The sequence below is a fragment of the Pleurodeles waltl genome, chromosome 9 (assembly GCF_031143425.1).
Source record: "Pleurodeles waltl isolate 20211129_DDA chromosome 9, aPleWal1.hap1.20221129, whole genome shotgun sequence".
NCBI lineage: Eukaryota > Metazoa > Chordata > Amphibia > Caudata > Salamandridae > Pleurodeles > Pleurodeles waltl.
The window spans coordinates 64063900-64076776 of NC_090448.1; the positions used below are offsets into that span (position 1 = coordinate 64063900).

The following is a 12877-nucleotide window of genomic DNA, read 5'->3' on the forward strand; positions in this document are numbered from 1 at the left end:
CGGAGACTATCCTCCTCTGACTCCTTACACTGGTAAAAGTAGTGGACAACATCCTACTCCCCAGCAGGGGATTGGACCATGGACCATTTGACCTTACCTTACTTCCAATTGTGTAAGGTATCTGTGGGCAGTTTGTTGCCTTTTTTGTGTAGGGACGTGGCAGCTAGCACACAGTACAGAAGCATGTGCAGCCCTGAGTGCACAAACTCTCTTGCCAGTTCGGTATTAGGCACCATATAGTAATAGGCCAACATGAGATGGCACAACATGAAGTGTGTCTTGTACATTGTCTCCTCCTGGACTGCTCAGAGAAGTACAATTAGTGCTCTGCAGGGGAGGTGGACATGTCCTGCTACTGGTGCTCCTAGTGTTATCTGAGGAGGTGTGTTGGATGCTGGCAAAACTGTCTAGGAAGGTTTTTCAAGCATGCTCATTTGTATTAGAAAAGTCTTAGCATCCTATTCACAAAGGTAAATTTGATCATTAACATAAGTCTGCCAGTAATTCACAATGAGATTCCCTGCAGGTCTATATTAATTTACAGGCATCGGATGCCTACGCCACAAGTTCAGAGAAGGCCATACTTGAAAAGTTCATTCAAGTGGTAGGACGAGGGTGATATAAGACATAACACTACTCTCTGTCATCTTTGCATGGTGGAAATGGTCAGAGCATAGGACTGTCAGAACTCCCTAGCCATGGTGGGAAGTAGAACACAGCACCACAGCTTTTGGTAGGGGTCTAGACAAAATTATTTCTCTCTGTGCCTTTGTACAGTGGGCTTCTATTAATGTTTCTGGGGCTGATTCACAAAGGCATGCAATAGTGCATAAAAGAGTACTTGTGTAGTACTATTGTACACACTTTTACATGTCTTTGTGATTTGGGGCTGATGCATACAAACCTGCAATAAAATTAGAATATTGAGGGAACATTCATGTCCAATTTATACAAATGAAAAGAACTATGCCCTTGTTGCACTTTTACTACTAGTGAGTTGGATGTTTCAAGGCATGTACGTGCACTTAAAAAACAACTCTCATACTCTTACATACTCATAAATGACCTGGTGAATTTGTCTTCCATGTTGACTTTTCAACAAAGCGGAAGTCTGCACCAGAGGAACAGAACCTTCCTGGAATAGTCAAATGACAATCCCAGACATAAGCCTGGAAACATGCACCTGGTGCAGCTTTCCTGGAGTACTTCTGGGAATGTTTCAGAATCATAAAATGCATTAATTTTGCAACCACATGTACACGTAAATATGCTGATGCAGAATTCCTACTTTTAATTGACTTAGGCCTATACCTCTTGGTCCATTAACATTAATAAAAAGTAAATATCCCACTATCTAAGAGTGATATTCATGTGTCTGCAAGATAAAGTAAGTAAAAAAATCACTCATCTAAAAAAATAGAAAAACATGAAATGAAACCATAAAGAAAACCTGACATATTTCTAGCAGCCTATACTGATGTGGGCTACTTTCTAGGAACATACAAATAAGATCTCTGTCTTTTGGTCTTAAAATGACCCTACAAAAGATCTCCAGAATGAAGAATAAGATCAAGGTGTTGGAGAAGAAAGTTAAAACCAATGGGTGGATGAGAAAACATTTTCTGGTGGCAAAGCAACCAAGAACACCATTGTTCTGCACTCTAGCCAAGATAAATAGGAAAAGACATCCACCCCCATGGAGGCCAATTATCTCCACGGTTGGTTCAGTTCTTGAACCTTTATCTCAATTTTCAACTCATTCAATAATCCGTTTAAAGACCATATCAGCTTATGGCATAGGTACCCTGATCATATTTTCTTCATATGGAATGGGTGTACCGTGGAGTTCATGAACTTTGTAACATTGATCATCGACCAAAATCCTTATCTGAAGGTCTCAAACACAATTTCGCTTTCCTGAACCTCAGAATGACATCAGCAGAAAGAAATAGTGTGTATTACAAGCCAACTGATAAGAATGAGATTAATTTTTGATAGTTTCCATCCTTCCCCAATGCGAGCAATCTTGGCATTTGGTTAAGAGGCTTTGAGAGAAAGCTAATTTTGAGGAACAAGCTGATACACTCTCAATGAAGTTACACCAGAGACACTAGGACATGGAAATTATGGATAAGGCAAGTTAGAGAGCCTGTAACAATAACCATGAAGTTCTGTTAGAAACCTATCCAAAAGGATCATCAGTAAACCAACCAATATATGTCACCACCTGTAACAATGTATCTAATGACATTAAAAAAGTGATAAACAAACATTGGAGCATCCCAACTTCAGGAAAATTGATAATAAAAAAATCAGTGTTCTCCTTTAAAAAGAACACTAGCATGCATGACATGTTGGTCTGCAGAGACTATAAAGAGATTCAGATAATGAGCTAACTACCAAATGGCCTATAAAGGCAGTTTTCCCTGTGGGGGATGCAGTGTATGTCATCTACCACAAGTTATCAAGACAATATATTTTGGCCTCCGTTTTCCTCAGAAATTTAACAATCACAAAAACTACAACACAGAGAATGTAGTTTATCTCATAAAGTGTCCCGGCAACCTCAGGTGCATTGGCAAAGTTTCAGATCAGAATAGGGGAGTATCACAATACTAACTGGGCTAAGATAAACACTTAAAAACTGACGAGTCATTAGTCACACTGACCATGACATCAAGTGCATGGTCATTGATAAGACAGTGAAATTCTTATTTGAACAAGAACAATAGTAGATATACCATTTGGTTACTCACATAGATGGTCTTAACATTGACATTCTATGGATACAATTATAGTTCATTGTTTTTATTTTGAAGAGATAGGCCTCTGAATTTCCTGTGTGTATAACATTGAACCAGAGCACATTTGCTTTATACGATAATTGTCCTCATGGCTAGAACAGGCTGAATAGTGATATTGGTCCTACCCTGCCTTTTCTTTGAGACAATAACAGAAGCCATCCATCTCTATCATACTGAATAGAGTAGTGGGGCCAATATTGCCTTGGCTTGTCTAGGAGACAGTAACGGAAACTATACCTCTGCAGGGCAGAGTAGTTGAACCAATCTTGTCTTGCCCTTTCTGGAAAAAAGCAACAAAACCCATTTGCCTTTACCCACACAGGGCAGTGTACTGGTACTGATTTACCCTGCCCTTTCTAAGGCACAGTAATGGACGCTACACCTCTTTACCCCACAAAGGGCAAAGTAGTGGAACCAATCTTGCCTTGCCCAGACTGGAAGAGAGAAATAAAGCCATCCATCTTTACCCACAGAAGGAAGTGTAGTGATACAGATTCTACCCTGCCCTTTCCAATGCACGGTAACAGAAGCCACACCTCTTTACTCATACAGCGTAGCGTAGTGTTCACCTTTCTAGGAGACAGTAATGGAAGCCATCCAACTTTACCCATAAAAGACAAAGTAGTGATAACAATACTTCCCTGCCCTTTCGAGGTGACAGTAACAGGTGCAATACCCCTTTACTCCATACAGGAGAGAGTAGTGATACCGCTACTACCCTGCCCTGTCGAGGTGGCAGTAACAGATGTGATACCTTCATACCCCAAACAGGGCCGAGTAGTGATACCAATCCTATCCTACCCTGTGTAGGGGCAGTAACAGATGCCATACCTCATTGCCCCATACAGGGCAGAGCAGTGATACCAATCCTACTCTGCCCTGCGTAGGAGGCAGTAACAGATGCCATACCTCAATGCCCCCATACAGGGCAGATCCTGCCCTGCGTAGGGGCAGTAACAGATGCCATACCTCATTGCCCCGTACAGGGCAGAGTAGTGATACCAATCCTATCCTGCCCTGTCCAGGTGACGGCAACAGATGCCATTCCTCTTTACTCCATACAGGACAGAGTAGTGATATGGCTACTACCCTGCCCTGTCGAGGTGGCAGTAACAGATGCCATACCCCTCTTCCCAGTACACGAGGCAGCAGTGGGAGCTTACCTATTTAGGAGGAAGTGGTGGAGGCCATCCTGTGCCCTCCTACTCAGGAGACAGTAGCGGAATCCATCCTTCTGAACTCTGCAACAAACAGTAGCATCAGTCATTGACTTTACAGGAGTCACAGACCTTACTATCTGGGCTAAGATAAACACTTAAAAAACTGACGCGTCCTTAGTCACACTGATCTATCGAGGAGTGAGCACGAGAAGGAGTTCTACCCGGAACATAACTCCCTCCCCCCCTCCCGCCCCTTTCCCCCAGGACAGAGTAGCAGAAGTCATGCTACTCTATCAAGGAGAGGAGTGAAATGCACACTACATCCACCCACCGCCAAGACAAAGTAGTGTAAGTTCTCTTACTTTCCTAACACACTCAAGTTCCAAAGGTGCTTCCGCGATGATGGATGGACTGAAGACAAGCTGCAGACATTAGACCCGCTTCGAAGCGCTTATGCGGCCGGTTTGATGAAATAAAGCCGTCTTCGAACTCAAGACGCCACCGGTTCTCATGCTTTAGTTGTGTTTTGTATTTTTCCTTTGAATGTCCTATTGTGGGACCGTAATGACGAAGATTGTGCACCTTAATATAACCAATCTAATATCACTGTTCATTTTCTAAGACATATCCCAATCTATGCAAAGATTCCCCGTTGCACGTCTGCGCAGTGGGAAAAGCATCTCCAATGAAGAACGAATCTCCTCGGCGGGGCCTTGCCTAACGCAGTGGCCACACAACAGCGCTCAGAAACCAATTATCAGCAGAAAAGGCATAGAAAAAACTTCACATTTTACTTCTTAGCACTTCTGAAATTGTCAGATAAAAAAAATGACTTTTGTCGTCATAACTTTTTAAACCAGCTTGAATTATTATTTAATACCATACTTCCTCCAAAACATTCTGAAAAAAGGGCGAATACCTGACATTTGTAGCTAAGGGAATCCTGAAAATGTTTTTCTATAGCCTTATATTGCACGAAATGAGCCAATTTTCGAATTATACAGGTTAAAACCCTGAGCTCAAGAAACATTCCAACACTGGAGGATATGACAGAGCATACAGAAACAGTATTGTTCTGCATTTGCAAATCTATTTAAATTTATGTGCCCATAAGAAAACTGTATGATTCTCTCTTAAGGCTACTTTCAGGCTGGGTGTACTTAGGATCTTTAAACCAGGACGGTGCGATTTTTTTAAGTCGATTTAAAACGTCCCAGAGTCAAGCGTTTCACTCTCAGAGATTAGAGTCGAATTTAATAAGTTTATGCCTCATAGATCTATATTCGATTCTACAGAAATATCCCCGCAAATCATGAGCTTCGCAGAAAATATGTAAATCCTCATTACCAGTTTCCGGTAATCCCATTCACCGCCCAGGGAAATACCGCAGGGAGTGGTTTCCCTTGCTGCAGTTCTAACCCTGCATGCAGGCTGGAAAGGGAAATGATGCAGTAATAATGGACAATTTCTCCTGTTCCGAGCAGCAGAACTTAAAATCTTGCATTTTTGTCCTTTTGACAAATTGTAGTAAGTGACATCTAGCAGAGTTTGTGATGGGAAACCATCATGTCAGTGTCATGTTTGCACGTATGTTGTAGTCCGATTCCGGTGCAAAGCCCTGTTACTCTTGAGTCGATATCAGCAGGCCACTTCTAATGAGGCCCATTGATTTCTCCTATGTAATGCGATTCTTCATTGAAATTTGCTACAAAATCAAAACTTGCAATGTACAAAAATGTTGTTCCCCTGAAATAGTCAGAAGGGAATCTCGATAACACAAAATATTGTGACCAGAACATCAAGGCTGAAATATCGAAGGTAAGTGAGTAGAAATTTTGTATAACTAACTCCGCATATATGTACCTTGACAATATACATATATTTTCAAGGTGCACTGCTGTGGAATTAAGCATAAAAAATATATACCTCCTCTATATGTACTTACCTCTTGATATTTTGTCCCTCGATATTCTGTCCACAACTTTCTGATTCTACAATATTCCTATGCTCAGTTTTCTGTAGTACAATTGGAAAAAATATTTCCCAGTATAGAATTATGACTCAAACATGCAAGTGGTGTAAATCACACTCTATGAGTTTTGTTTGGCTTGGACTTACTCTAACATGAAAAAGATTGCACTATGGGTGAGATGTACAAAGCTATTTTGTGGTTGCAAACTGCGAAATTCGCCTTTTGCAACTGCAAAATGGCCTTGTACCATGTTCTATCCCTATTTTGCTGTTACCGACTAGCAAAATAGAACTTACGACTCGCTGTTAGGAAGGGGCATACCAAGGCCGTCCCTACCTAATAGCGACTCGCAGGGGGATGTATGATTGTTTTTGTGACCAGTAACGCGGTCACAAAGCAATCACAGTTACCACCAATTTCAAACTAGTGGTAAACCTTTTGCAAATGGTAAGAAGTCCCCAAGGGATTCCTTCCCCTTTGTGAAGGGGGGCGAAACATGTTTTTAGAGCAAACAGTGGTCCCACGGACTACTGCCTCCTCTGAAAAACAAGCATTTGCAATGCAGTGGGTCTCGCATTTGCTCAAGTTAGAGCTATTAGGTTTGTAAATTCCTAACCGGACTTTTCTTGCCACATAAATTGAAAATGAAAAGTAAAACAGTTGACAGAAGCGAGCCGATTCAAAGTGCCACCGTCGCCGTGAGAGTTATTGGCTCCCTGAGTGAATGTCTAAACCGAAACCAGAGGCGGGGCCATCACATGCTGTAACAGTTGCATTTATTTTATTTGTGACCAGGAAATAAGACTTCTATATTCCTGTCCCGATGTGGGGCACTAAGCGTGGTAATCATGTTTGGCGCTGAGTCTCTACATACATGCAGATCTATATATAAGCTGAAAGAAAAAAACAGCGCGATCGCGCTGCTACAGTTCACTCGTAATGAACCCCACCGCAAAAGTGCAATTATGTATGTAACTGGCTAAAAGTGCAATTAACTGTGTAACAGGGTCGATGTTATGCAAAGCGCTCGACTTCTGCCAAGCGAGATCGCGCTGCGAAAATAGAGAAAAAGTAGTCCACGAACCGGACAGAAAACAGCGAGCCTCGTATGTTTTCTGTACTTGGTCGATGCGCTCAAGGAGGGGTTACCACCGGAAAAGGCATGACGTATGCGTGCCTTCCACTAATGAAAGCAAGCAGATTCTAACAGGCAAGCCCACGAACCAATGAAAGACACTGACGTGACGTGGACGGGGCTCCAAGCCCTTTTCTAATTCCTAAAGCGTCTCGTAAGCGATATGCATGCGCAAGCGCATGCGACGCAGACTCGACCCTAATGAAAAGGAAACTTTTCATTTTTGTTTTTAGGGTCGAGCGCTCAAGGCACTCTGTCCAGGTTGTAAACCCTCTATGGAATTTTAACCATGCCCATGTCACGTCCATCAGTTTGGTTGGTTCGTGGGCTTGCCTTTTAAAATTCACTTGATTTCATTAGTGAAAGGCATGCATTTTCCAGTGTTTAGCCCTCCTCAAGCGCTCCAACCAACTACTGAAAACATACAGGGCTCCATGTTTTCCGTATGGTTGCTGGACTACTTTGTCTTTTTATTTCATAGGCAGTGCGATCTCCATGGGCACTAGTAAAGCGCTTTGCATGACATCAACCCTGTTACATGAATAATTGCACTTTTGCCGGTTACATGGATAATTGCATTTTTGACGGTAACATGGATAATTGCACTTTTGCCAAAACTTTTTGAGTGAACTTCTGTTTCCTTTTGTGTGTCCACTTTGTGCTCATGGCGGCCGTAGGCTTGCTTAGGTGAAACTGTTTTACTTTTCATTTTCAGTTTATGTGGCAAGAAAAGTCTGGTTACAAGTTTCCAATGCTAATAGTTTTAACTCGAGCAAACGCGAGGCCCATTGTTTTGCAAATGCTTGTGTTAAATGCAGCCCGTTTTCCTTAAAGGAAAACGGGCTGCATTTAAAAAAAAATGCTTTATTGAAAAAGCAATCACACACATGGTGGTCTGCTGACCCCAGCAGGCCATCAGCCCTGGGATTGTAGCCATTTGCAATGAGTCGCAAACTGCGGTCCTGTCTCATGAATATTGATGAGGCAGGTCCCTCACGGCCCATTTGCGAATCGCAAACAGTGTCCCAGACACCGTTGTACATTAGGGATTGCGACTCGCAATTTGTGAATCACAAAAATTGCGAGTCACAATCCAAAGTGGTCGTACATCTGGCCCCAAGTGTGGCAAGTATGGGCATCAAATGAGGACTGGGAACCTCTACCAAATACACATGGGGAAATTTGGGAATTTCACAAACATTTTCTGATGAAAAAACCTTTGCACACACCTACTTCCCGACTATCATACTCTGAAAGCAGCCCTTTCAACTCCTTTTAACTGGGTTACTGTATGGCCAGGTCATCTCTGAACCATATATAGAGCACTTAAGCATCAATTTGCTATGTGGAAGATATTGAAAAATATACAAAGGAAACTCAGTAACATCGCTGACCAGAGGAGAGAGTAGTGAAATTGGTTAATTGTTTTGTTTCCTCCCAAGCATCTTGACTTGTTTAGGGAGGTGCTATAGCCCAGTCCTAGCTACCAGGAGCAGCTGAGCCCATGATAGCCAACATTTTATTTGCAACAGCATCCCCTCTAACATATGACAGTGTGTGGTGTTTGGGGTCCATCTAAGAGCAGGCTATAAAAGCTAGGAAGTGCAGAACTGTCATAGGGGAGGGCTAGTAAGAACACTGTACGTTTAGTTTTTGTACCACACATAATCAAAATGTGAGAAGCTGGCAAATAAAGTCACCTGCAGAGAATGAAAGCTTGCTTTCAAGGTCACTTTACGAAATCTCCATATTCTTGGGGTACGTCATACTTATCTTTCAGCGGTGGAGCGTGAAATAACAAGGAGGTAGCCTATGCGCAGGGCAGATCCCTGGTTGATGCTCTTCAAGGTAGTACACCTCAGCCTTGCTGCAATGTCCTTGGTGCAGACAACGAGGGGTGACATTTCGTGCGGGCTTCCAAAAGCTTTACGACGGAGCAGGGCGTTCTACAGGATAATTGCATTTATTCTGTTCCAAAATGCCAATGCTGTCTTATTTCTGCTGTTCCGGAAAAAATATAATTGAATTTTTTATGGTAATTTTAAATGGAGTTTTAGTTTGTGCAAAAAAAGCGACCCAGTGTCCTTACTGCAGCGAGCATGCAGATCTCAACTGATATTCAAATTGTGTCCCGCTCCTCGGTGCATCTCCTCGAAATGCACCCTTGTGGTCGCTGAATGTGTCCAGTGTCGCGCAACAGCAGACTTTGAATGGGAAGTACTGATAAGGGGCACTTTTTACTGAAAGTGCTGTATAAACAGTAGAATAAATGCAAGCAACAGAATAGACAAAGCCTTGCACTTAAATTATCAGTTGTGGATATGGGTGACCAGAGATCTAATCCGGTCTTCAACAAATTTTGTGATATAGGGTTATTGACCAAGGGACTCATTCACACAGAAATGTTCCTGATTTAAAATAGTCTGAGGGTTGTCTTAAGCTAGTACCAGAGACTCGTTTATGAAGGAGATTTGTCATGGCACACAACTATCTTTCGTGGTTTAAGACAATCTTTTAACTTTTGGGCATGATTTACTATGGGTTTTCTCTGACATAAAGCAGACTTAGGAACTGCTAAAGCCAGGAAAAACCCTTCCTGAAGCTGGCCCCGGTTTAAGAAAATCTTCAGTCTGGATCCCCCTCATTAAATCAGGACCTAGAATTCCATTTGTCCCTGATGCTTGGGAGCACTTGCGAAGCGCTTATCACTAGTATGAAGGACCATTATTGATAAACAAGCATTCTTGGGAGAGCATTCATGAAGATTCAGATTCCTGCAGATAGGATGTATGAGGACGTGAGTGGGTAAATTATTTGTTTCATATTCTTGCATTTGCAAGCTTGAGACCTGTTGGCTGGGTCACTGGGTTCATTTTCTCAAATCACCTTGGGAACCTAAGTTCAATGAAGGGCGTAGAAATCATTCTGCAAGTACAAATTCCCAGTTTTAATTCACAGAATAAGAAAGAGTGGAATTTACCTCAACAAGTGAGACTTGTGAATACAGTACTAACTCCAGTAAAATGGAATGTCCACAGACTCACATTTAGGGTTGGTGGTGGATTTGTGGCTGCAAAAATAGATGAACTCATACAAGCTCGTTAGATTTTGCTGTTCTTACACTCTTTGCAAGTAGCTTCTCATTCTCAGAAAGATCCATGCCATATATTTGCTCTTGTGAAGTCATGAGCAAGGGTCTTTGCAAGATGGGATTAGGGAGGTAACACCTTATTTAAGGACAGGAGCCGTAAGTGCTTCCTATAGTGTTTGGTTAAAAGCAATGTCATTGAACATTTAAACAGATGTAAAGAATGATTGAAAATATACAGGGCCCTTTTAGGTCATAGCCTACCAGACAGCACATCTGTCTGGTCTGCTAAAGACATCTTGGCGATATTCAATAAGTTGACATAGGAATGGATTCTGCCGTTGCTTGCCATTCGCTTTGTGGTTTGTAACTCACATTTTCTTGCTTTCTATTTGCTGGCTTTATTTGTTTTAAGCTGTCCAGGTTGGCTTTAGGTCTTCCTGTGGCAAAACCTTATTTACAGTATCCTTCAGACTGCTCCCTTTTGCTAAAGAGCCCTGTAAACCTTGTTCTTATCTCGTCACATCCGCTGTGTATTCAAAGACCGAGGTCAAATGTCAGGCACTGTCTTCTAAGGGTGCTTGTTTACTTTTCTTTCTCTGATTTCAAAGTGCAAGGATCTATGTGACAATCAAGCTGAATACTTTGGGTAGGAAAGGTTTTTTTCTAGCACATGACAACATTAAGTAAGTATTGTGGAAGTATTTCAGAATATATCAGAATTGAGAACACAATGAAGATTTTGTTTTGTTATTTCTGAAGTGTGTTTGAAGCAAATACTTTAATATGATCAAAACAAATCACTACTATAGGTGATGTGATGCAATTTCCACACATTTTCCTCTGTGCACTGTATAGATTTATTAGTAAAACTGTATGTCTGTGCAAATGTAATGGTCATTTCAATTGAAAATGTGTTGTCTGTAATGGCAGTGTGCTACCTCATCATGACTACTCCACTCTACGCCACTCCACTCTACTCTGCACCACTCCACACCACTCTACTCTGCACCACTCCACTTTACACCTCTCCATGCCACTGCACTCCGCGCCACTCTATTCTACACCACTGCACTCTACTCCACTTGATGTTATGCCTCTCTACTGAACCCTGTACCACTCTACTCTATGTCAATGCACTCTTCGCCACTCTACTCTACATCACTGCGCTTTTCACCACTACACTCTACACCACTCCAAACTAGGCCATACCAATCTACTGTGCACAGCTCCACTCTACGCCACATTCCTCAACGACACTCTGCAACACTGCACCCTGTGCCACTGCAGTCTATGCCAATACACTCTATGCCAATGCACTTTAATCTATAACACTCAACTTTATGCCCCTGCACTCTACGTCTATCCACAGTACGCCACTCTAATCTACTCTCCACTACTGCACACTATGCCACTGCACTCTCCAACACTTTTGCTCTATGCCAATACACTCTATTCCAATGCATTTTAATCTATAACACTCAACTCTATGCCACTGCACTCTACGTCTATCCACGGTACGCCACTCTCATATTCTCTCCACTACTGCACACTATGCCACTGCACTCTCCACCACTTTTGCTCTAAGCCAATACACTCAATGCCACTTCCTTCACTCTTCTCTGAAACAATCCACTCTACGACACTGCACTATACACCACTTTACTCCAATCTGGACCATTCCACTCTATGCCACTGCACCACTCTATGCTGCTCTACTCTGCACCATTCTATGCCACTGCACTCTATGCCACGCAACTCTACTCTGCACTCTACGCCACTGCATTCTATGTCACTTGACTCTACTCTGTGCCACTGCCCTCTACATCACTCAAATCTATGCACTCCATTCTGCATCACTCTATGCCACTCTACTCTATGCCACTGCCCTCAATGCCACCACACTCTATGCCACTCTACTCTACTCTATTATGCACCACTCTACTTTGTGCCACTCTACTCTGTGTCGCTCTAATCTGTATCACTCTATTCTGTGCCTCCCCACTCTGCGCCACTTTACTCTACTATACACCACTCTAATTTACACCTCTGCATTCTACGATGCTGCATTGTAAGCCGCTGAATACAATGCACTGCACTCCAAGCCACTATACTCTGTAACACTCTATGCCAATGCACTCTACACTAGTCCACTTGACTCTATGTCACGCCAGTGTATGCCTCTCTATGTGACTCAACACTATGCCACTCCAATACACGACGACACTCTACTCCACTCTTCGACATTCCACTCAATGATACTCCAAACCACTCTCCGCTACGCTATTAACTTTTAGCCATGCTGAACAGCAGCCACACTGATGTACGACATGGCTAAATCACATTGGCAAAGCCAATAGCTCTTGCATCAGCGACAACTTTTGGCTTCGCCACTACCTGTTTAAGATGTTTCCAAGACATAGACCAATGTTTAGGAGACCAAAAGAACAAGTGTAAGTTAGAGAAATAATAGTACTTAAACTTATTTGCATTTCTCTTAGTTCTGCAATGAATGGTCAGGGAAACTACATGTGAATGAGGTGAACTTCTCAGGTGTAAATAAGAGGGTATTGAAAAACATTTGTAAACACATTTCTCACACTTATATTTAAGGGTAAGTCATGAAAAAAGGGTGTAAAAAAGGGTGTAAAAGAGCAAAAATTAAACACCCTTCACAGGGAATTGGAGAAGAAAGAAGTTGTTAGGGAACACATTTTA

The 12877-nt window shown here is 42.2% G+C and overlaps 1 protein-coding gene across 1 annotated transcript in view; it reads left to right on the forward strand.

Moving 5' to 3' along the window:
- FGD5 (FYVE, RhoGEF and PH domain containing 5) overlaps positions 1-12877 on the forward strand; it is a 397552-nt gene that overhangs the window by 34121 nt on the left and 350554 nt on the right. The window lies entirely within an intron of this gene.